Source organism: Rattus norvegicus, chromosome 4 (genome assembly GCF_021556685.1).
Source record: "Rattus norvegicus strain SHRSP/BbbUtx chromosome 4, alternate assembly SHRSP_T2T, whole genome shotgun sequence".
NCBI lineage: Eukaryota > Metazoa > Chordata > Mammalia > Rodentia > Muridae > Rattus > Rattus norvegicus.
Genome location: NC_141537.1, coordinates 153,229,591 through 153,255,488, shown reverse-complemented (window position 1 = coordinate 153,255,488; position 25,898 = coordinate 153,229,591). Strand labels below are relative to the sequence as shown.

At 50.0% G+C, this 25,898-nt stretch overlaps 1 protein-coding gene and 1 long non-coding RNA gene across 2 annotated transcripts in view; one reads left to right on the top strand and one right to left on the bottom strand.

The window, feature by feature from the left end:
- The window catches only part of Rasgef1a (RasGEF domain family, member 1A), an 81,307-nt gene extending 61,628 nt beyond the window's left edge, over positions 1-19,679 (bottom strand). Inside the window, 1 exon segment of the mRNA NM_001431730.1 lies at positions 19,480-19,679. The gene's annotated coding sequence lies outside the window, so the exon portion shown is untranslated.
- LOC134486839 (uncharacterized) lies at positions 15,480-22,827 on the top strand. Its single transcript, XR_015686134.1, has 3 exons — positions 15,480-15,742; positions 20,724-20,847; positions 22,377-22,827. It is a non-coding gene; the product is annotated as an uncharacterized LOC134486839 (long non-coding RNA).
- The last annotated feature ends 3,071 nt before the right edge of the window (positions 22,828-25,898 follow it).

The window sequence follows — 25,898 nt, the reverse complement described above, 5'->3', positions numbered from 1 at the left end:
TGGGGCCACATTTATATTCTTTCTAACATCATGCATCCTTTCACATGTTTGCTATAACAAAACATCCTTCCACCAGTGTATGCTTCAGGAAAACGTTCTTTCTGTGTCTGCTTTAGCACGACATCCTTTCACCTGTGAGCCCCAGCAAAACATCATTTGATCAGTTGACTTTCCAAAGAAACCAGAAGTTTTCACTTCAAAAAATAAGCAAAATTATGGACCAATCTCTCCGATAATCATAAAGGTAAAAATTCTCAAAAAAATATTTACAAACTGAATTCAAGAACATATGAAATACCATCAAGATGGCTCAGCCGAGGTCTTGCCACAGAAGCCTGTTAACCAGGACTCGATCCCCAAAACCCACAGTGCAAGGAGAGAACCAACTCCCAAAATTTCTCCTCTGATGTTCGTTTATGTTCTGTGGTATACACGTATACACATATGCACGCGCGCACACGTGTGTACACACACACACACACACACACATTCATAGAGAAAATTAAAATAAAAAATAACATGTCAAAAAGATCATTCACCATAATCAAGATGGCTTCCTTTCAGAGATGCAGGTTCAACATATGGAAGTCAATAAACGAACTCCACCACACGAACAGTCTCAAATTCCCACTAAGGTCAGAACCAAGTTATGGAGGTCCCTTGCTCCCACTCCCATTCCATACAGTGCTTGAAGTCTTAGCTAGAGCAGTAAGACAAGGGAAAGAAAGAAAAGATACAGATAGAAAGGAAGGGGCCGGAAAGACGGCTCAGCAGAGACGGCTCAGCAGTCAGGAGCCCTGGCTCTTCTCCCAGAGGACCTAGGTTCAGTTCTCAGCACACACATGTTGGCTCACAACTGGCTCCCATCCTTTTATAGTCTCCTTGGGCACAAGGCATGTGCACGATGCACAGACATACATGCAGGCAAAAGTTCCTCACATGTAAAACAAAAAGTAATAATGTAAAATTCTAATGAAAAGATTAGAAAGGAAAGAAGTCAAACTATCATTTTTTTTGTGCCACCATAAGGACTTGAAAGATGTAAGATTGGTGGCTTCTACCTCGCCTCTGTCTGTCTCCTCTGGGGTGTGGACAGAAGATGGATGAAACTTGGAAACTAACACTTGGTTATCACAAGGTTAACCATGTGACAACCTCAACTTCAGGTGCTGCACCGGGTGTCATTTCCCCACTCAGGCTGATCCTGACTCATTTCCAGATTCCCCAGTACCTGGTACAAAGCTACTGACCTTGCAAATGCTTTTTTTTTCCTCCGGGCCTATGCAGGACCACATGAAGCAATCTGCTTTCGACTGGCAATGCCATCAGAATACTTCCATTGTTCTGACTCAGAGGCATGTACATTTTCCAGCCCTGGATCATAACTTAGAATACTAAGACCTTGACCACCTTTCTCTGCCACCAGGTATCACACTGGGATGTAAGCCAATGGCATTGCGTATACTGGCCTAAGTGAACGGAGGGCAGCAACCACTCTGGAGTTGCTAATAAAGCAGTTACACACAAGAGGACAGGAAATAAATCCAATCAACATTAAAAAATAAAAATAAAACAACCTGTATCACAAAAATCGACAAACAAGCAAAAACTTGTGAGCATCTTGTGGTGTCTGGGATGCAGGCTAAGTTGTTGAACATAGGGCCTTCCACCACCAAGAAAGAAGCACAGTGCTTAGCTGGCCTTGGACTTGGTGAGTTGCACATTTCTTATTTTGGATGTGTTACTCCAGCCCATACATGCATCAAGTGACTCCGAAAGCTGCTAGTTTTGAATGAACCCTAGAACAGGAAAAAAAAATCTCCTCAACAGATCTAGGCTGCTGTGTTTTGCCGTTTGGCCGTCTGAACTGGCAGACCCAGTGATTCGGTGTCAACAGCAGCTAGGCACGAGCCTCTGACAGGCTGCCATACGTGAATCACAGCAGAGAGCGTGTGTCAAGGCTCAAACATCGTCTGCAAACGTCCCGCCCTCTGAAGCTGAGCGCTTGGCTTCCTACTGAGCCGTAGTAGAAAGGCTTGGTCATGGGCCACTGAATTACCACGAGGCTTGCCATCAGCTGGGTTTCATCTGTCCTAACAGCCATGACGTCAGACGTGCACAATAGCAGTCGACCAGCAAATGGAAATGGTATACGTGCGGCCAGGCTCTGTCAGGTCCCAGAGGCACACGTGATTATACAAGGAGGTGGCTCACTAGTCTTGCTATTCGTGGTGCGAAGTTTGAGCCAAATTGTCAACTTGACAGGATTTAGAATCTCCTAGAAAGCACACCTCTGGGTGTGTCTCCAAGAGCGTTTTACCCAGGAGTAGCAGCACACACCTTTAATGCCAGCACTCAGGAGGCAGAAGCAGGAGGAGCTTGATGAGTTCCAGGCCAGACTGGTCTACAGACTGAAACCCTGTTTCAAAAAAAGGAGAGGAAAGAAAAGTGTTCCGGCCAGGAAGGAGCCATTGAATGGGGAAACAGAGACCAAAAGGGAGTGAAGACAGACAGGGGAAGAAGAGTAATGTCTGGGGAGATTTAAGTGAGAAGGAAGAGGGTGGGAGGCTAGAGCATAGGAAGGGGCAGGGGAACAACTAAGGACGTTTGAAAAATCCATATGGAAAGCGACTGTGTGCGTGCGTGCATGCGTGTGTGTGTGTGTGTGTGTGTGTGTGTGTGTGTGTGTGTGTGTATTAAATAGATGGATGGGTGGATGGATAGATGGATGGATGGAGAGGCAGACAGACAGACAGACAGACAGTTTAGGTAAGTATAAAATAATACAATTCTTTGGGGCTTTCTGGGGTTATTTGTCCCTTCTCCCATCTCCTCTCTGTATTGGCCTTTCTCCCCTTCCTCAATTAGAACCCCTTCCTAAATTTTCCCATCCCCCCCTTCATACCCCTGAATCCCCCCATCCCCACCACTCACACTCTATACTCCCACCTTGGTCCCTTCTCCGTGGTTTCTGCAGTTACTCCATGCCGTACACTCACATCTGAAGATTTGGAGCTGAGAACTGCAGACGAGAGAGACTATGTGGCCTTTGTCATTTTGGGTCTGGGTTACCTCACTCAGGATGATCTTTTCTAGTTCCATCCATTAGCTGCAAATTTCATGATTTCATTTTCCTTTACAGCTGAATAGTACTCTGTCGTGTGTGTGAATTATATCTTTATTACCCATACATCTGTTGAAGGATAGGTTGTTTCTGTTCCTTAGATATCGCAAGTGGAGAAGTGGACACTGGTGAGTAGTGTGGAGTACTAATCCTGCTGTGTAGTAGGGTGTCTGGTCCATGGGAATATGCCCTGAAATGGTATAGCTGGGTCACGTGGTAGATTTGATTTTAGCTGACAACACTACACACAAAATCCACAGACTATCTAATAAGACCTCAATACCAGGCATGAAAAACCTCCATTCAAGCTGTCAACGTACTCTAAGAGACTCCCAAAGCAATATGGGATATTGCTGCTCCCCTTTGGGTGTCTTCCAGAGGCTGAGATAAGCCCTCAACTTGAAGGCACTTCACCCTTCAGGCACAGGGCTTAGAAGATTCTAGCTGGATCTAACCTGAAAGCCTCTTTCCTGTTGTCTAGCTTTCAAGCACCAGAAGGCACTATGTAAACTTCCAATAGAGGGAAGCAAAATTAACAGCTCCATCCGACTGATGTGCCGGCAAAGTGTAACAAAGAACAGAGGAGCAAGATATTCCAAAAGGTACAATCGTGGTACTTACATCTCAGGTGGCAACCAACAACCGTCTAATTGGACTTAAGGCCCACTCAGAAGGAAAACCATTCCTGATATTAGAAACCCAGCCAACTACTCTGGGCTAATATGATCATGGGTCTTAGACAAGAACCTATTACTGAGACTTTACTACATGAGCATAATTTCATACACACACACACACACACACACACACACACGTGGGTGAGATGGCCCTGAGGGGACCAGCATGGGAGAGCTGGCCCTACCACTTGTCTACAGTGCAGTGGCGTGGCCAAGGAAGAGGTGCACACACGCATGTACACACACGCACACACACACTCACCCTTGCTCCTAGCCACTTATGACAGGGAAAAAAGGTGGCAATGAGGTCATGAGACTGTGGAGAGCTGGCTCTGCTCCTTCCTGGCCACAGCACTGGATGCTGGGCAGTGCTGGAGAGCTCATGCTCATGCTGGTAGCGGGGTGCCGGCAGACTGATCAACTCAGCTACCTCCCAGGCCCAGATCCAGGGCTTTGAGTTAGCCCACCACGACATCTGCCCCATCTGTGAAATACTGGAACACAAAAGAGGCCATGCATTTGAGAGGGACCTGAAGTCGGGGGAAGGACATGGAAGGGGTGGAAGGAAGATGGGAAAGAGAGGAAATGATGTGACTGTATCTTAATTTTAATTTAAATTAATAGCACATCCATGTAACGAGCCTTTCCCACAGAACTCAAAGAACATCATGGAAGAGGGAGAGGCAAGACTTTAAGGACCAGAGCTTAGAGAGAACTTGGGTGAAACAGTGTCTTCTTCTTTTTTTTTTTTTTTTTTTTTTTTGGTTCTTTTTTTCGGAGCTGGGGACCGAACCCAGGGCCTTGTGCTTCCTAGGCAAGCGCTCTACCACTGAGCTAAATCCCCAACCCCAAAACAGTGTCTTCTAACAGGACAGGACCACTGCACTCATGAACTCACGGCAACCACGGTTGCCTGCTTAGGCAACCTGCACAAGATCAAGGGAACCAATGTTCTAGTACAGATAAGGGAGGGGCACAGGAGCCCCTACGCCTAGACACTGCTCACTGACAGTGGATGACACTAGGAAGGAACAGCCAGTCCGTTTACATAAGTAAAATATAGGTTGCAGATCTTTAAGAATGTGGCTTCTCTTAGCTTGGCCGTGCTCCAGCAGATGGCTTCGCACTCAGGCACATATGGGAAACACTAATTAGATTCTGTAAGTTTTTCTGTTATTAAAAGGGGACTTGAAGTTGGGAGGGAGATTTGGGGGACAGAGTCCGGGTGGTGTCAGGAGGAGGAATGGGGGTGACCATTATCAAAACACATCGCCTCATGTATAAAATTCTCAAAGAAGAAATTAAAAATGTTACATTAAGAAGGACGCCGTTGGGGCTGGAGAGATGGCTCTGTGGTTAAGAGCCCCGACTGCTCTTCCAGAGGTCCTGAGTTCAATTCCCAGCAAACACATGGTGGCTCACATCCATCTGTAATGAGATCCGATGCCCTCTTCTGGTGTGCCTGAAGACAGGGACAGTGTACTTATATATAATAAATGAATAAATCTTTAAAAAAAAAAAAAGGACGCCGTTTTATATTAGAACACTATTGAGTGACTTAAATAATCATTCTAAAAGGCTTCACTGGGAAGAGAAGGCTACCCCTCCGTGTGCTGACACCATCCAAGGGGCTGGAGTCCTGACTGAATAAAATGAGGGACTGGATGGAGTACTGGCACTCATGTCTGTCCCTCCTGACTACGGACACAACGTGACCAGTGGCCTCATGCTCCTGCTACCAAGCCTTCCCTTTGGTGGGGGACTGCACGCTCCGACTGTAAGTCAGAACGGGCCCTCCCTTCCTTAGGTGGTCCTTGTCAGGTTATTCCGTCCTATCAGGGAGAGAGCAACGCAAATGGGCTCGGCAACATGGGTTTCCACTCACTGAGGCTGAGCGGTCTACTGCGGCTGCCAAGTGCCAGGTCTGCCAGCAGCAAACACCAACACTGAGTTCCTGGTGTGGTGCCATTCCCAGGGTGACCAGCCAGCCATCTGGTGGCAGGGTGACTGCATTGTACCACTTCCATTGTTAGAAGAAGGTGCTTTACTCTTCCTGGACTGGACACTCACTCTAGGCGTGGCTTTTCCCTTCTTCGCGGTAATGCTTACACTCTGTGCAGTTACGGAATGCCTTTTCCACACCACTTCCGATCAAGGAACTGACTTCACAACCGAATAAACACAAGGGTGGGTCCTGCCTGTGGAATGCTCCCCGTCTTGTCACATCCTCCTCCAACCTGAAGCAGCTGGTACTCTCAGTGGGGTGGCCTTTTAAAGATGCAGTCACTGTGCCAGCTGGGGGACAGCAGCTTGGTGGGCTGGAGGAAGGCTCTCCAGGAGACTGTGTGTGCTTTCAGCCGGCATCCACTACAGCTGCTCCAGTAGCTGGGAAAGGCAGCAGGACTGGAGGTCTGCCCCACCCTGTAAGTGAAGCAAGGTTCGTGTTTCCTGTTTCCGAACCCTTGTCCTCTGAGTAGATTCTGGACTCTGGTTCCAGAAAGGAGAATTATAGATGCCATGGGTATTTCTGCACTATTTTATTTAAAATCTGTTTGTAGGAGCTGGAAAGATGGATCAGTGGTTAAGAACACTCATGGCTCTCTTCCAGGGGATCTGGGGTTCAGTCCTCAGCACCCACATGGTGCCTCACAACTGCCTGTAGCTGGCTCCAGGGGATTTCACATCTTCTTCTGGTCTTCATGGGTAGCACACACATGATACACAGACATGCATATAGGCAAAACATTCATACATATAAAATGAATAAGTAAGTACAAATCCTCTGTCATGGATTTTACATGAAAAGGTCAGTGAGATGGCTCATTAGGAATTTAAAGACTACAGAAGAGTATGTGTGTGCACACATAAATTAAGCAGATACATGTCTGCATTTCCCCCTCCTGTTCTGTTACTGTAAAACATCACATCAATCCAATTGAGATCCAGACTTAAGTATTATTGAATCTGTATGGTTTGTATTAACAAAGCGAGCATTTCTCAAGACGGTCACCTCTTCTGGAGGGATAATTAATGTATTTCTCACCCTATGTGGGATAGTCAGATTATATTAAGTGGAATTACAATGCTGTCATTGTCTTAATTTGGACATTAACTATAACATAAGGCGACGTGGTTGGGAATCAAGTTGACGAGGGCAGATAGATCCATGATGGCTGGTCTGTCTTCTTGATGGGATCTATACCAAGGTGAGAGACACACCTCTGGGCATGTCCATAAGGGAGTTCCCAGAAAGGATTAGCCAAGAAAGGAAGAATCACCTTCGATGTGGGTGTCACTTTCCAACAGATGGCTCAGGTCACCTGCCTGCCTCCACTTCCTCTCCCTTGGGAGGTACCTCTGTTGTGCTCTTGGCATCTCCAGACTTCTAGTAACTAAATACCAATAACTCCGCAGGGGGCTTCCAGGCCTTTAGCACCACACTGAGAAGCTGTCATATCCAGCTTCGTGACTCAGCAACTCCTGGCCTCCCCAGAGTGCATATTGGACTATCAGCTCCTACTATGCTGGCCAAACTGGAGAACCCCCTTTTGTTGTGTGTGTATGTATATGTGAGATATATACATATATATATATATTAATATATCTTAAGATATATTATATATATATATATATATCTTAGCTCACCAGCTAAGATTTTACTCATGTTGGGTTGGTCATAGTGGCTCGTATAATTCAGGAGGCTGAGGCAGGAGAATTAAATATTCAAGACTAGACCAGACTACACAGTAAGACCTCTGTCTCAAAATAAGTTTCCACTTAAAACTTGGCACTAGCATATTAATATACAGCCAAAGCAAGGCCACACGCAGGAAAGCCTAAACGTAACCCCAGACATGTGCATTTTGGTGCAGGGTGGAAGATGAGGCTCTGGGTCACGGAAGAGACGATGGTTAAGCAAGTGACACTGGGCAAATGGTGGCCATCTGGTAAACATAATCAGAGATCCCTACCCGATGGATGAAATCGTCGATTTGAGAAAGAAAGCCAGACGCCTATGGAAAACTCATGTGAGATTTCTTCATAGCTGCAGAGAAGGCTTCTTACTGGGTTAAGACCTCTAAAATTACAGGCGGGCACCCATCCCTCCCTCACAGCAGCTAATTTCATCAGGTTCGTACCCGATGTGAATATTTCTAAAACTCCAAGTCAGTTTGAAATAATTGTTTTTGCTACCTATATTTTGAATGTCTGCAAAAGGGCTGGAGGGATGGCTCAGAGGTTAAGAGGATCTGATTGCTCTTCCAGAGGTCCTGAGTTCAATTCCCAGCAACCACATGGTGGCTCACAACCATCTGTAGTGGGAACCGATGCCCTCTTCTGGCATGCATGCATACATGCAGGGAGAACATTGTATACATAATAAATAAATTTTTAAAAATGTCTGCAAAAATCCAAACACGAGAAATGGAAACGATAAATTAGGGAAAGCATTTGTAACTCATCCTCAGAAGTACCTGTTTCCTAATATTAAAAGATCGGACAGCTGGACGTGGTGGTGCGCGCCTTTAATCCCAGCACTCAGGAGGCAGGCGAAACTCTGTGTTCAAGTCCAGCCTGGTCTACAGAGTGAGTTCCAGGACAGCCAGGGTTGCACAGAGAAACCCTGTCTTGATAAACCAAACAAACAAACAAACACCAGTCCATCTTGCAATCCCAACAGACGGGAGGCTGAGTGGGAAGATTCTGCATTCCCGACCAACCTGGGCTACAGAACAAGGCGGATGCTGTCCAAACAGAACAGACATACGAGACCAGCAGTCCAGCTGAAGCCTTCGTGCATGATAAGAACACCAAAAAATACAGGTAATTTTTTTTTCAGTGCTGGCGACTGAACCCAGGACTTCCCATGTGCTAAGCAAATGTTTTGCTATCTACCTATGTCCACGGTCCCAGGAAGATCTTATAAGCAGGAAAAGATGCCCAATCCAATCCATTACATGAGATAACTAAAATGACGTGATAACCGAAATGGGAATAAGGTGTATCTCATTAATCAGACTGGCGAGGATAAGGAGTAGAGAAACAGGCCCAGCACAGGTGGAAAAAGGAGTCTATCTTAGTACTGTGATAGGGGAAGGTTTGCCAAAATCTAGCAACATGGCAAATGCCCCTTCAGGTCACTTTGCTACAAACGAAAAGCCCACTCCACACTCAGAGAGGACGCCCCCAGTTGCATCCGTGTGAAACCAAGACACATGACCCTAACGGCCTCATAAAATAAAATGCCACATAAAATGGAGTGCCAGGTTGCTCTAGGTGCAAGCTGGGAATGTGCACAGGGGACTTCGAAACACACAGGCCGCATGGAGTCAGGGAGAACCTACTTCCACAGGGACCCACATTACTTTCCGAAGGCTATTAAAATAAACGCAGCCCTGGGATTTGTACCCTGCGGAGGAACAAGGGTCTGCACGCTCACGCTGGCTTTGCCCCGACCGCCCTCAGACCCTGAGACAGCTCTTCCCCTCCAACCCTCCCATCTGAGGGTCAAGGATGAGCTGGTCTGCGGCTTCTCTCCCTCTGCTGCCTGTTCCTTCCAGATTGCCTCTTCCATCAGTTTCGAGGGGTGGGGCATAGGGAAGGAAGCTTTGCTGGTCTGTTTCCATGGCAACTGGAGGAACAAGAGGCAAGAAACTCAGACCAAGCCAGCTCTGCTACATCCTCCCCGAATGCTGAGCTTTTCCCCTTTGGAACTGGAGTACAGGATCCAGGGCTTCTCCAACCCTCTGGCTCCCCACCCCAGGGATACATCTTGAGGTCTCCTGTCTAGACCAGCCTGGTTGCCTAACTTCGGAGTAACAGGGGTCCTGGGTCTTCCGAGGAGTCAGCCTAAACCTGGAGTCTGCCCTTAAGACAACCTGGTACCCTGGGCCCAGCCAACACAAGTCCCATGATCGTTCCTGTCAGACCGAGTCTGGCACTTGGCTCTGCTGAGACCATATTGACAGGCAGTCTCTACCACGGCACCAGTAACTCAGTGAACACCGGGAGGCACCAGGGCTTATCCTCAGATGATATTTCATTCCCCCACCCCCCACTCCCATTATCCCAAGAAGACCTGAGCTCACTTCACAGATGTGAAAATTGAGGTTGAGAAGCACAGAGAAATGCCAACTGCCTTACAGGCTTGGGGCGGCAGGCTTGGGGCTGGAACTAAATGATTCACTCTCTCTTCGTGGCTAAGATTCCTGCTCCTGCCCCTCCATCCCAACTCAGCTCGCAGGAGACATGGGGGTGCCAGTCTGCTCCCCGCTGTTCTCCAGGGCGCAGCTTTGCACTGCTCTGCTCCCACAGGTGTTGGGGCAGATGTCCAGGGCAGAGGGAAGGAAAGGCGGGGAGCAGAGCTAGCTAGCCAAGTGTGTACCCACCTACAGACACACCCACACACCGCAAGTGCGGTCTCACTGTTCCTTAGCAAGGCCCCCCTCCAACCAAGCAGCTACGAGCATGCTTTTATGGCTCTGTTGCCAGCATCTAAGCAACACATCTCCCTCTAGCGTCTCCCACCATCCCCCTGTCTCCTCCACACTGTCACCACCTCCACCATCACCACCACTGCCTCCTCCGCCACCACAGCCACACCCATCACAACCACCATCACCAATATTTTCACCATTACCATAACGACCATCACCACGACCATTGCCAACACCTCTGCCATCATCCTTCCCATCAGCACCATAGTCTCTTCCACTCCCACCCCCACCCCCCACCATCACTACCACCACCATCACCAACACCCCCACCAGCCCCTCTGCTTGCTGCCATCACAACTTCAAGTTTGCCATGCTTAGAAATAGGCTGAGGGCTCTAAGTAAACAGTTAACTTTCCATCCAGGGAACACAGCTCCTCTCTCTCTCTCTCTCTCTCTCTCTCTCTCTCTCTCTCTCTCTCTCTCTCTCTCTCTCTCTCTTGCTGCACTTGTGAAGTGCAGCAGCCCTGAGTTCCCATGCAGCTTTGCCCGCCCCTGCCTTTTGCACGACTCTCCCGATTTGAAGACTGCTAATCTCTGAGCTTAGTGCCCTCTGATATCGCGGGCTATATTACTACTACCACCCGGGAGAGGACGGGTCACCGAGGGCTGCTGGGGCCCCACGACAAGAAAGGTTCTGTTCCTGCCTCCCTATCCATTGCCATGCTATGGTAAGGCGGAAGCCAGCTGGTGGTGTGTGACAGCAGAATGTCACAAGTAAGCTGAAGTTGAGAGGTCAGAAGCCAAAAGACGGAAAAGAAAGCAAGCCAGCTTCAAGGGCACAGACTGCCAAGACCAGACATCGTAGACTGGGGAGGGATGGCGGGAACCACCAACAATCTCAAGTACTGGAGGCCAGAGAAAGCTTTCAGCCCCTCCTCAACCCTAGCAGAACCACCAGCTTTGAGGTCCTTGGGGCAGGGACAGTGAAGACAGCTGAGCTGAGCAGGTGACAGGCGAGGCAGGGAGTGTTGGTGTGTAACGAGAAAAGTGGTGTGTGCCTGCCCCAAGGAGAACCAAACACCCACTGAAGACATCAACAGAAAGGACAAGGGGCCCTTGAAAGGAGCGTTCTCCTAGAGTGTGGCCGGGCCAGCCTGGACTCCGTGTGGAGAAAGTCTGAGGGAGGAGCATACCATGTCTGAGGGTGGAGAGAGCAGGATGAAGAACCAACTCCCTGGAAGCTGACTGAGCCTCTTCGAGGGTCATGGGACCCAATGGACAGGGAAGGTAGGGTGGCATGGGACATGGGGAACAGAACAAGGGGGGCAGAGTGGTTTGGGGTTTGCATAATAACCTGGCTGCAGGCCATGCATATGGAATTTGGCTCTTGGTCCAGACCTGGCTCCTGAAATCATAGGGCCACCTGTGATTAGAGAAAATGGCAGGGGCCAAGGAGACCATGGGCCAGGTAGAAAGAACCGGGGGACAGAGCCTCCAAGATGGCTAAGTTGTAAAAAGAAGAAAGAATGGAGAGAGGGAGGGAAGGGAGAAGGGAGGGAGGGAAAGGGGGATAAGTAAATAAATGAAGTGAGCTGGGAAAGAGGCAGTCAGTGGATGACGAGAGTGAGGAACCCCCTCCAGCACCGCTGAGCTCTCTGCGCCTCAGGCCCTTTCCAGCAGGATGGGGCCCCTCTCTGTCCCTGATGCTCCCACAGTGCTGCACTGAGACAGGGCAGGACAGTCTGGTGTCCCCTATCTATTTGGAAGCAGGCCTAGGACACGCATCCTCCTTTTCCAGTGCCAGCCCTGGTGCTACATCCGACTGTCTCGTTATTTTTACACCATGGAACAGTGTCTGGGTGTGGCTGCTACCTAGGTTTTCTTAGGGATTGGTGGACTCACTACTGCTTCCCCTGCTGGAGTTCCTGGACCTGACAGACTCAACTGGGATGCCTCCCCCCCCCCCATCCCCCGCTGTTCGCGGCCTGTGGACAAGCACAAGGCTGAGGCCTGTGAAGCCGCTAGCTGGGCTGGAGAGATGTCATGGGTGGATATGAAGTACTCCATCCTCACGGTCCATAATGCTCCATATCTGTACCAGACGATCTCAGAGCTACCGGGATGGGATTGTGTCTTGTAAGAGGTTCAGTACTCTAGAAATATCTACACTTAACATTTGCTGAAAGATGGGGGAGACTGAGGCATGGCGTTTCTGAGTTCAACCTAGCAGCTCACATATCTGAGTAGGCAGGTATGTCTAATCCTGATGTGAGGCATCCACTCCTGGCCCTGCCAAGAAGATCCTGTCCTGATAGGGGACCTAAGATAAACAACAGGCCAACTAAAGACCCCCCCCCAACTCCTCATCTTTCATGACCAACCTGGCACGGCATTTCCCTCAGAGACACCAGCCACGCTGTCCCAGACCCTGGCCGGGGTGTGTTTGTGTGCAATGCATGCTCCAAAGTCAGAGCTACACCAATCAGCCCCTTGGTCACGTTGGTTTAGGTGGGACACAGGGAGGTTTGCAGGGAAATGATGGGTTTGAGGTGGGCTGGTACACACACACACACTGAACAGAATATTGTCACAGGCTATGCTTCCACATACAGTCCCTCGTCCATGCCATCACACCAAAGTCACAGCAGGGACAGGGTAGGCCCACTCCCGCTGACCACACCCCTGCAGCTCCTTCTGGGCTCCCCTCTCCATCCCGACTAGGGCTGGTTCAGTCATGCACCTCCATATAGGAAACTTCTCATGGCTCTTATGGCACAGTGCTCCTCACAGCTGCTTATCTCAGCGTCATCTAAAGACACGTCTGGAGCTGCAACGGTTGCTGCAGACCGCAGAGCAGCTTCCAAGTCTCTAGTGTCCTAATGCCACAGGGCAGGAAGCTCTCCAGACACAGGGAGAGGCCAGGGCATTCCATATGCTCTCGAGCACACCTGGCCCTCTGCAGGCCTCGTGCCAATTCCTGGTGTCTCCTCCACAGGCTGGGAAGAACTGTACCAGCATCACGGGTTCTGACTGAAGAACAGTCTTTGTCTGTTCTCCATTGAGGGGTAGTCACCTCCAGTTTGCAGCAGTTCTCACTAGCATGGCTGCTGCGTACTGATCACAGATGCTCCTACACCTACAAGTGTACATCACTCGGAGTGCGGCCCAGGTGACGACATGGAGTTGTTAGCATGTTCCCTTTAGACCACATCTATGCAGAAGCTCTCCTCCACCCCATGCTGCCCTGTGTACTCCCAGTCTGGCCAGGCCTGACAGGTTGGACCACTGCCGATACCTCCTTGAAGGCCTTTGAGGATCCTCAGCCCCGTGCCCATGGCAGCACAAGGGATTTGGCTCAGGCACCTTCTCGGCAGAGGTTTCCTCACAGCAGATCTTAAGATTCCGCTTTGATTGTGTGAGCAGACTCCCCGGAATGCCACGGCCAGAGAAAGGATGGGCAAAGAGCACGGGATAGCCCTTCCCCAAAGCGCAGCCATCTGGTAGGGCCCTGTGTTTCCTGGACAGTGTAGGTAAGACCGAGGCTCTCCTAGACCAATCTACATGCTCATTGGCTCTTGTGCTGCTCTCCTGGGGGCTCCTCTCTTCACCCAGCCTGGGGGAGGGGAGAAGGGGGTGTCTGAGCTACTGCTAATAATAATAAAATGAATCATTGACATCATGCCCTTGCCTGCTCTGCATCTCAGCACCCCAGGAAACCCCCCTCCCAAGTACCTTTGTAAGCCTCCAGCCTCCAGCCTGGCTTGGCCCTAATGTCCTAGCTGCTATACTCAACCAACCTCAGCCAACACTCTCACGGCTCTCAGGACAGGGAACTGGATCTTCCCACCAAGGATCCCCTCCACAAGCTCAGAGACCCACCCTGTGACCTGCTTGGGACCACCGCTGCATTACCTCATTTAACCCAAACCACACTGTACATTGGGGAACGGAGCCCATGTTTGCTCAGGGCTCAAAGCCCAGAGGAGCTGGGCCACAGAATCTGTGGAGGAACTATAGCCTACCTATGTGCCCAGGCTTTTACAACAGACTATAGTAACTCATCTTAGAAAGTGTCTGGGGTGAGGACTGGACATATTCCACACACCAGGTAGCAGGCTTTCCTGAACCTGGCCCTGTGCCCTAGCTCCAATAGACTCACTCCACATTCATACTGGGTAGGTCTGGGTTCCAGAGGCCTGTAAAGTCAGAGACAGTCCTCAAGATCTGGGTGACCTCGGTGGGGGAGGGGAGAGAAGGCTCTGCAGATACTCTCATCAGAATGCACACCCTTTCCCAACACCCTCAGCTTCTGGGTGAGCCAGCCTCCTCCACAGAAGCTAGTCTTTGTTAACAGTGTTGTCATGGCAACTGCATCCAGGGAGAACTCTCTCTTTAAGGTAGAGTCTGAGGGTGATACTTGGAGAAAACTGAAATGGTAGTGTCAGGCAGGGCACTGACCCCCCAGCTCTGTCCCCACTTATCCCTCCAGGACAGGTCCTCTCCCCACACCCTCTTCCTGTCCCAGAGCTCTTAAGTCTATTCCTCTCTCTTCTCCTGAAGGTGGAGAACAACATGTCTTATGCCTCTATGTAAAATGTTCTCAGACACAGATCTCCACCTCTTCCCTGATGTGCCCAGCAGCTCAGAGAATCCAAACTGCACCTCCTCAGAATGGCCGGAGTCCAGGAGATGGGAGGTCCAAAAGGACTGAGTAGACAGGTCTAGGGAATCACTGACAGACAAGACACTTGGAGACACTCAATGAACAGACTTTGGGTACTTCTATATCATGTCCACACAGGAAGACTCACTTAAAAAATGTTAAGGGCCGGGGTTGGGGATTTAGCTCAGTGGTAGAGCGCTTGCCTAGCAAGCACAAGGCCCTGGGTTCGGTCCCCAGCTCCAAAAAAAAAAAAAAAAAAAAAAAAAAAAGAAAAGAAAAAAATGTTAAGGGCCAAGGGAGACGTAACAGAGACCATACCTGTGTAGGGCAAGTGTATCGTAGGAAGGAAGCCATTGAAATTGTTCAGGCTCAGAAGAAAGGACACCAGAAGTGGAAGGGGGTGTTCAAGACAAGTCTAGGGTGGGCTAGGCCAGCCTGGATGTTGCCTTAATGTAAGAGGGGTCTGCAGCTGGCTGCTCAGATGGTAATATTGAGACAGGTGAGGCTCTGGGGAAGGATGGTAGTAGATTGGTTACCCATGGTTACCCAGGAAACCAGCATACACAGTTCACATGCTAAAGGAGCCCCAGGTCCAAGCTGGGGCTACGGGGAGACAGGGCCAGCTCAGTGTGAAGAAAGGAAGCTGTAGCTGTAGGGCCCAGGTCCTGACAGATAAAAACACGGACTGTCCTCGGACAAGAAGTAAAGCCATAGAGAGGCCTCCAGGGAGGTCAAAGGAGAGGGAGGACCAAGAGCCAGGCAGCCAGACCTGGATACCGAGCATCTGGAATCCGGGACAGTGAAGTCCACAGCCTCTGCAGTGGGTCTCCCTGATGAAGGGGTGAGTACCAGATGGGAGTGGGCGGAAGTGAGTGGGAGGTGAGACAGCGGAGTAAGCAGGCAGAGAACACATCTTCAAGTCAGTGTGCATGGGGATGAGGGTGGGCAGGAACTGGGGAACTTAAGAACAGAGGAGCCCTGTGCAAATCCCTTCACCTCTGAGGACCACCACCTGTCTACTGAGGAACTGAAAGCACCCCATGTTGGGAGTGCTCCCACTGGTGTATGTCTGTGTGTGTGTGTGTGTGTGTGTGTGTCTGTCTGTCTGTCTCTCTCTCTCTCTCTCTCTCTGTGTGTGTGTGTGTGTGTGTGTGTGTGTGTGTGTGTGTGTAGCACCAGCCCCAGGCTATTCTACTCAGAGTCATTGGAAGTCCCACAGGCTCAATTTCAGGCCTCCCTTCCGGGAGTTATCTAGTACTCGGCTCCCTGACTTCACAGCCATCTCAAGAGGGACAGACTGGCTTCCCTGGCCCTGTCAGCTGCCCTGGACAGCACTGGCCAAAGCGTAGCTCCAAACCAAAGTGGTCCTCACAGTGTGGAGGGTGACTTCACATTAAGTAATCTATTTCACATCCCAGGACCAACCAAGGATCCCTGAGGAAGTTCTGTGTCAATTTAATGATGAGGGAGAAGCTTCACGGTCACAGGAAGGGTAATCCTAAATCATGCTCAATTGTACCTGCATGATCAAAGGTGATTTTCCAAAGAGGTTCATAGTCATCTGGGTCTCCCTGGGCAGCATCCCTCCTTGTCACCCTTAGGTAGGGTTAGTAATGGATAACATTTACACCTAAGGCCCTCAACTCACAGGTAACACTGAATGGTACTTAAGGCAGCCACTTGCCAGCTCTCCCAGAACACAAGGCACTTTCCAGATCTGAGCTGCAACATCCTGGCCCTTTGGACTCTGCCTGCCCTGCCATGTTCTAGTCACACCATGGCCCTGCTGATGCCAGCCACCCTTTCCCAACTGTGTCCTAGGATTGCTGTATGGAACCCTCCTGGTGACCCCAACCCAACAACATTGTTCCGATGGACTCGTTAACAGCTTGCCCACTCTGAACTGGGCCAGGAAATCCCTTGTGTCTAACTCTCAAATGGATCAACAGCCCCAATCTCTAGGCCAGAAAGATGTGAGAAAGGCAGATCACCAAAGTGAAATGGCTCATGTGTCCCCAAAGGGGACCCCAAAGGGCCAGGGTACCAGGGCCATTCCCCCAGAGTCATCACCTTCAAGATGCCCCACAGTACCCCTGCCTCCTCCCTTCCTCAGCACATCACTTCCTTGCTAAGTGCACACTCACAGGCAGGAGGGAAGTGGGCAAGCTAGAGCAAAGAAACCTGGGAGGCAGCCTGGAGTGGGCGGAAATCACACAAGGCAGATTCTGGAAGCTCTGAGAGAAAAACAGCCAGAGCAGACCATAGCTGGAGCAGATGGCCTCAGAAGGAGAAGCAGGAAGGAGGGAGGGAGGAGTCCCATCCGAGAGCAGAAGGTAGAGACCTGGCAGAGTCCAGAGATGCCTTGACCAGGTCTCTTCCCAGCAGGGCCTCACCTATGGCATAGAGCCAGGCAGACATGGGCATCACTGTCTACTGAGACCCTCCATAGCAGGGAGGAGCTCACCACCCCCTGCCTTGGCATGGCATTCTCTCTCGACCTATTTTGTGATGTAGCTTCTGGGAGACAGCAGTTCTAAGACCGTTCCAAGGCCCTGTCGGCTGCCTGGACAACACTAGCCAAAGCCCCAAGCCAGTGTGGAGTGGTCTTCACCAAGGAGGGAAGACGTGACTACATGTAAATTCAGCCAACTAAGCTGTTCACCGCAGGCCCCTTTGAAGTAGTTCTACTGGATGAAGAAACAGACCACTCCAGCATATTCCAAATTCTACTTGCCTCTCCAGGACCCAGCAACCACGTAGGCAAGCCTGCTCCTCACCTGTGTACTGGGGGAGAGACTTTAACCCCTCAACGAGGCCTCTGTAGGGCCTAGCATCTTCCCTCCTCTTTCGACTCTCTTCCTCCCTCTCCTCTCCTTCCTCCTCTGTCTGCAGTTGCTAAGTTACACCAAAACCCGATGTGTTCTGTATGAACGGTTCCATTGCTATGATTTGCCAGGTAAAAGACAGCTATCCACTGGCAGCAGGAAGACACACCTCAGAAAAACAAAACAAAACAAAACAGCAAACTCCTGGATGGTTTTTGGACCAGGACACTGGCACCCCTGTCTGAGAACATCTGCTTGGGCTCCCAAAGCCCAGGGGACACGAGCAAGAGAACACAGCTTCCACACCTTATCATGCAATCTGTTACTCTCTTCTCAGAAGCAGAGGCTATGGGCCCAGGAAAACACACACACACACACACACACACACACACACACACACACACACACACACACACACACACTTCAAGCTGATGACCACCCAAAGGGTTGCTGGACCATTACAGTCCAAAGCCATAGAAGAAAAAAAGAAAAAAGAAATGCTGGCCAGGCAGGGAACTCACTTTTCTGTCCCCAGACCACACAACTTGGAGTCCCTGATGTCCTCCTACCCTGGAGCTCCTTCCTGGGCTAAGGTACTATGGCCCTAAAGTGGTACATGAAGGCCAGCATGGAAATCCCCAGGAGTGTTAAGAACCATGGTATGATTCTGTTGAAGCCAGGTCTCGGAGGGGCCTGTAGCCCGCCCATGGCTCACAAGTCTCCCAACTCTCCACCAGGATAAGGGGTGCTGTTTTGCTCTGGAGAGCCCAAGCCCCAGCAGAGAAGGTTCTTGCCCACAGAGGCTGAAGTGGACAAGACCAAATCAAGAAGAAAATGGGAGAGCCCTGGGAAATGAAGGCCCCTGAGTGCCGATCTAAACCCAGAGCAGGAGGCCATCTGAGTCTTTCCCTTGTCCTACAGTGGGATACAGCTAATAAAAGCAGGTGATGTGAACATAAATGGAGGTTCGATGTCCTGAATAGGAAAAGAGGGAACCTGATCACCTCAAGTCTCAACCCCCAGGCAGCTTCTGAGAGGCGGGTTCCGTCAATATCCACTAGCTGCATCTCTCAGAGGTAGCTAGAGATGGAGAGATCAGGGACCCATCAGCACAGTCCCTCCCCAGTCAGCAGGCCGCAGGATGGACGGGGACACACACACACACACACACACACACACACACACACACACACACACACACACACACACAGGCTTATTCTGACTACAGCTAGCCAGCTGTACCTGTCAAAAGTGTGCACTCCCAAACGGTCCTTCAAATGACCCCGGCCCACGGGACAGAGGAGGGACGCACCTCACCATGCCCCCTGGCTCTCTACCTTCAAATGCAGTGCTTATGCCCCAATTCCTTGCCAAAGAGCAAAGGCGTGAGATACCACCCTAGACCCAGAACGCACAAGAGCAAATGGAAACTTCCAACTGCGCAGCCCTGAGCTCCTCGGATCCCCGGCCCCCTCCCCCACGCCAGGCCCTGGGCAGTGGACTTGCCAGTGGTGCCCACGCCTGCCACCCGGTGCGCTCCCACCATGCTCGTCCCGGCCGCCCCGTGCGCCGCAGGTGCAGGAGGCGCAGGGGTCCCGCCGTCCAGCCCGGGGCGGAGTTCCAGGAACTCCACGCGGGGCTCCACGTCGCCCTACCCGGCGCCCATCCCCGGACCCACGCCCGCCCGCGCTGACGACCCGAGGGGACGGCCCGCCGGAGGAGCCGAGGGGCGCGCGGGGCTGCCGCTGCCTACCTCGGTCCGCGCCAGCGTCGCTCCCGCGCCGCCCTCGCGCCGCAGCCCGGCCCCGAGCAGCGCGCGGCCGGCGCCGGCGGCTCATGCTCGGCGCCCCGGCCCGCGGCTCCCCCCCACCCGCGGCCGCCCCCGCGCTGCGCCAGCTGCGGGCAGAGCAGTTCCCTCCGCAGCCGGCGCCCGGGAGCACGAGCGCGGGGAGCGAGCGGGAGGGCGCGGGGCGAGCAGAGGAGGGTGCGGGGCGAAGGTGCCGCGGGAGAGGGCGGGCCAGGCTTTCTCTGAAAATGGATATGGCAGCCAACAGCCCCAAAGATGATGTGGCTGCCTCATTAAAACCCATTTGGCGACTCTAGGAGAGCTGCGAACATGTTTATCAGTGGTACCTGGCAAGGGAAAGTGCTCCCTTCTTCCAGTCACCCTGCGGGATTGGTAGGCTTTGGGTTCCCTCTGGGCAGATGAAAAAACTGATGCTAGGAAGGTGAAATGAACCTGCGTGATCTCAGAGCCGGTGAGTGACAGGTCAAGGCTCCAAAGTCACCTTCAGAGATTCTATGGCTCCCATTTGTCCAGAACCACGAGAAAGATCTGAGCATTCTGGCTTCTAGTGGAACCTTCTGAGAAGATGGCCTTAAGATCCAGAATGTCCAGGGCAGGCAGCCAGATCCAAACAAGCAGAAGAACACAGCAAGCCCACAGGTTGCAGGGTCTGTACGGAAGATCGCGAGGGGCCCCACACATCTTGAAGAGACCGAAGACCCCTTTCACTCATTCAGCGAGTTTCTGGAACAGCTACTATATGCTAGATGTTATCATTGATCTGGTCACAGAATACAAATGTGACGGCCCCTGCCTCACTGAAGTTGACATTGTCATAGCAAGTAGACTAGACGGGGGGGGGGGGGGGTTGGGGGGTGTCTGAGAACCATTCAAGCATAGGGTACCACTGATCCCCGGAAGAAAGAATAGCAACAAAATCCAGATAGGAAATGTGGTTGCAGTCAAGTTGGAGGATCTATTTGGGGTGGTCCAGGGAGTCTTTCGATGAAAGGGCGTTTGAACAAAGACCTGTCGGAGTCAAGCCATGCTGACTCAGAAGAGCGCAGGCCCAGGGAAGACCAAATGCAAAAGTCCTGGGGTCCAGGATCCAAGGAGGCCAGAGTGGGTGTGGTGGAGAAGAGAGCCCAGGATGTGCCAAGTGACCGAGCAGCTGACCTGGTCGCCACTAACCCATTGTGTTTTTAACACAGAACCGAGGAGCAGGAGGGTTTTACACAATAATGCCATGACCTCAGTTTTTTAAAAAAGTATTTTACGGAAAATGTGAGACATTACCATAATGGAGATCAAGACTGAAGAGATAGCTCAGTGGTGGTGAGTAAGCCTCATAGGAGTTAGCTCTCTGATGGTGGTGGTCATGGTGATGGTGAGGAGGAGGGACAAGAAGAGGAGGAGAAGGTGGGGGAGGAGGAGAAGATGAGGAGAAGGTGGGGGAGGAGGAGAATTCGAAGTATAACATGCCAAACGGCCCACCTTCACTATGGCTAATTTTAATTTATATCTCTTCCCATCATTCCCACTATTTGTTTGTTCATTTGCTGTGAACTTTAAAACATTTGGAAGTATAACATATAAACAAAAGCAAATGTGTGTCCAATAGATGCTTTAAAAGAATACAGCAATTCAGTGACTACGTTAATAGGCATTTGCCCCTGAATTTGCATTCTGAAAAGATTTCTCCCCTTTGCTTCTTTCTCGTTTTGTTTTTTGTCCCCTCTCCCCCATCTTTAATGCACATTCAGCTTGTGTTTTTTTATTATTATTTAAAATTTTCTTGCAATATATTTTTATCATGGTTCCCTTCCCACAACCCTTTGCAGATTCTCCCCCACCTCCCTATCCTACCTACTTCGTGTACATTCTCTTTCTAAAAGGGGGGGGGGGGAAGCAAGCAAATAAAATAACAAGACAAAAAGCCCCCCCCCAAAAAAAAGGGAGCCAGCTGCTCCGGAGCATGAGGCCTGCCCTGGAGTGTGGGTGATCCAGCACTCCACGGAAGAAAGCTGATTTTCTGTTCCTAGTAGGTGTCCATTGCAAACACAATCTTGGCTAGGGGTAGGACTGTACATCCTTTCGCCCTTCTCATTGGTGGGCACTGGTGTCCATCCTGTGGTTGCTGCTCCATTCTGAAGACTGTTTCCTTGGAGTCCTCCACCACTTCCGGCTCTTAGAATCCTTCTGCCTCCCCTTCCGCGTAGATCCCTGATCCGTGGCAGATGGGATGCTTTGAAGACATCCCATTTAGGACGGAGTGATCCCAAAGCCTCCCTCTCTCTACACACTGTCTAGCTGTGGGTTTCCCTGTTAATTGTGGGGAGCACTTCAATGACAGATCACCAGGGTGTGTGTGTGTGTGTGTGTGTGTGTGTGTGTGCGTGCGCGCGCACGCATGTGTGTTAAACCCAGAGCCTCTCACACACCGTAAACAAGCATTGTATCACTGAATTGCATCACCAATCTGCCGATCTCTTTCTAAGATAAGGGATCTTGCTATGCTGCTGTGGATGATCCAGAACTCCGAGGTCAAGCAGACCATCCCCTAATTCTCAGAGTAGTTGGTATTATGGTCACAGGCTCTATGCAGCCCAGGGTGAGGGGGGACTTTCATCCCAACTGCCTCAGCGCCCAGGTGCTGAGATTAACAGGCATGCTCCACCGTGCCTGGCTTGTTCTTATGTTATTTACAGCTTAGGATGTATTCTATTTTTAGGAAATGCCCTGCATGCCCTTGCAAAGCATGACTAATCCACACATACACCAACTGGGTGGGGCTGGCTAAAGAAGTCTAAACTTTCTAAATTGTTAACTGGATCAGATCTTGTATTCTATCGGTTCCTGAAAAGGGCTTTCTAAAAATTTCTACTGTGGCCGCGGACCAGAAACAACCCCCAAATTCTACAGCAGATAGATGGATTAAAGACAGGCAGTGCAGCTGACAACAGAATGCATCCCAACAGTGAAAGAGAAGAGAGCTCGTATTGAACACAACTTGACTGGTTCTTGGCTGCGTTACTCAGGAGACGCCAAGCTCAGATTCATCTGCCCAACTCTTCTTACGTGGTGTCCTAGAAAAGAGAAGACAGTAGCGATGAAGACTGGTCGTTGGTTTCCCGGCTTGGTGGCAAGGAAAAGCTTGACTAGCGTGCCAGAAACCTTTAGGTGACAAACTGTAGCTGCCTCCTTGTTTCAGTGCTGATCACATGATCCCATACACCAAAACAAAATAAAACACATTTTGATTTGTGTAAATTTATTTTTAAAAAAACTATTTTTAATGATTATAAAATAATTGAAATCCTTTCCAATGCGAACATCTGGCCATATCTTTTTTCAGATACTGTCTATAGGTTTTAAATATATTTTTTAAAGGTTTATTTCTATTGTACGTGTCTGATGAGTGTTTCTCTGAACGTATGGCTGTGAACCATGTGGACACAATACCCAGCAAGTTCAGAAGAGAGTATCAGATCCTCTGGGGCTGGGGTTACAGAACCCTGTGGGAGTGATTCGACTATTTGGGGTGCTTCTCTCGAATACTGATGGGTTCTCAGGAAAGGGTTGTTGATAAACTACGGAACTTTTCCCAGTCTCTGATGTCATGCCTTTCTATCTGATTTCTCTTGCTCACTGATGTTTTCTCCACGTGAATGGTTTGCATGGCCAATGAGTAGATCATGTATCATACAGACCAGATCAATCAGTCCAGTCTCCAGAGTATGAGCTAAATAACCCCTCTGTTCTGTATGCACTGCCTAGCTTCAAGTATTTTGTAATAGAATGCTAAAAAAACTAAACAAAAACCTATTATCATAAACAGATTAAGGATGAAGACCGCTTAGGCCAGGATAGTTATGACTATAGAAACAGAAAGTGTTGGGTTAGAGAGATGGCTCAGTGGTTAAGAGCACTGACTGCTCTTCCAGAGGTCCTGAGTTCAATTCCCAGCAACCACATACATGGTGGCTCACAACCATCCGTAGTGGGATCTGATGCCCTCTTCTGGTGTATCTGAAGAGAGTGACAGTGTCCTCACATATATAAAATAAATAAATCTTTTTTTTTAAAGGGGGGGGTTTGTGCTGCAAACAAAACCACAAGTATTTGGGTCACAGAAAAGAAGGACCCAAGGGTAGCTACGTAGAGTGTCTATGTGGTTTCATTTTATATCAAATTTAAATTGCATATTAATCTTTTTGATCAAACAGAGCATACAAGCCCAGGTCCATGGTAAAATTCTGAAACCAAAGACCATATGCAGGGGGTTGGATTGGTCAGACACGTTCCCCAGTGTCCTCCCCAGTGTCCTTCCGTGGTGGAGCTGCCTGATGATACTTTCCTGAAGATGTGTCTTGTCCATGGCTGAGATCCAGGTTGAGGGACTGGGGAGTAGTTCTGATCTCCCTCACATGAGTTCGAGTGGGGTGATTTTGAGTGGATGGAGAGTGTAGGCTGTGGAGATGAGAAATAGTCTCTAAGAAGCCTCCTTGGCATAACTACACCCATTTTGGCCATATCTGTCATTGTGCCAGGTAACACCACATACGTCACAAACGCTGTAAGACAACCTCTCTAAAACAGTGGCCAACCACAGCCTGCTACTCACAGACTGATAAAGGCAGGTAGCTTTGTGTGGGCCCAGACACAGCCCACCTTTACCCATCCTAACCCTCTTCCCACGTGCTCCCAAGCTGCAGGCTTCCTGTCTCACTTTGTGTGATGTGGGGTTCCCCTTCTGTGCCACTCTGTGTGAGTCCCCACTGCACTGTAGACCCCTGGGTCCACTTCCCTTTTCTTTCCTGCTCAGCATCACAGCCATATGCAGATGCTGTCCCCTGAAGGTTTGTGGTCCCCTGAAGTTCTCTCATGTGGACCTGCCACCATGACTGTCACTCTGGCCAGCTGCCAACACTGTGGTCCCATAAGCATCTATGGTTGTCAGGGTCTCTGGTCCCATGGCCAGATGGTCTCCACTTGACCTCTCTCTCCTGCCTTCTCCTGCCTTCTCCTGCCTTCTCCTGCCTCCTGCTCAGCCTTGTGTTACAGTCTTACCCATACCTTCACCATGCATCTCAATCCTCCCTCTGCCTCTGGATCTGACACTCTCCCGTGACAGATGAACTCCGCTACCCCTTCTCCACGTGGCCCCTCAGCTGTCTGAGGGTTGTTGAGGAAGCCACATGGCTCTGTGGTCACATTAAACCCACACGAAATTCACCAGCATCCACCCCTCAGCCACACACCCCCCGCACCCACTCTCCTGTTTTTATATTGTGAACTATGCCCTACATTCAGAAGAACGTGTGAATGTCTGTTTACCGCCTGGAGACGATGAGAATGAGAACGCCCACAAAAACACCACTGAGGGGAAGAAGTAGGCCAGTGCTGCTTCCGAGAACCCTCTCAGGTCCCTTGGCAGTGACTCGCCCCAGACCTCCTCCCTCGAGTGACTCTCAGCTTAGGAATCGTTCTTCTCGCTGTATGAACCTTCCATTCTGGTAGCTGTCGTGGGTTTTTTCACCTTGTAAATGGGGTCATAACTTTGCATCACATCTGTGAACAGGTTGAATGCCCCTAATCCAAAAATCTGACCTTCAAAACGTGCCAAAATATGATTTTTAAAAAATAGCCCAAGCAGCAAATTCCACACCTATCTTCCTGCCATGGGTTTCAGTCAGTCAAAAAGCAGACACTCTAAAATATGGTAGACGTTCCGGGCTATTTGTGTAAGATGTGTACAAAGCACAAGTGAGCTTTGTGTCAGAGTGTGGGTCCCGCCCCCTGGATATTTCACTGTGACATATGCAAATATTTCAGAATCTGACAATGTCTAAACTTCAAAACACGTCTGGCCTGAGCATTCTGGGTAAGGCATTCTGGGTAAGGCATTCTCAAGCTGTTTTTATGCAGATCACACATAATTTGTTCATCATGATAATGGTCTGGTGCTCTGATGTGTAAGTGTGCCCTAATATGTCATCACAAAAGAATGACAAGTAGGGTTGGGGACTTCCCCAGTAAGTGCTTGCGTAGAAGCATCCAAGAAGCCTTAGGTCTGATCCCCAGCACCACAGAAACTGGCATTGGTGACACGGAGCTATAATCCTCACACTCGGGAGCTGAAGGCAAGGAACACCAGATGTTCAGAGTCACCTTCAGCTAAGTTGGAGGCCACCCTGACTACATCAGACTCTGTCTCAAAAAACAAAACAAGGGGCTGGGGATTTAGCTCAGTGGTAGAGCGCTTACCTAGGAAGCGCAAGGCCCTGGGTTCGGTCCCCAGCTCCGAAAAAAAGAACCAAAAAAACCAAAACAAAACAAAACAAGAATTAGAAATGATAAATATGTGAGATTTTAAAAATGCTAAT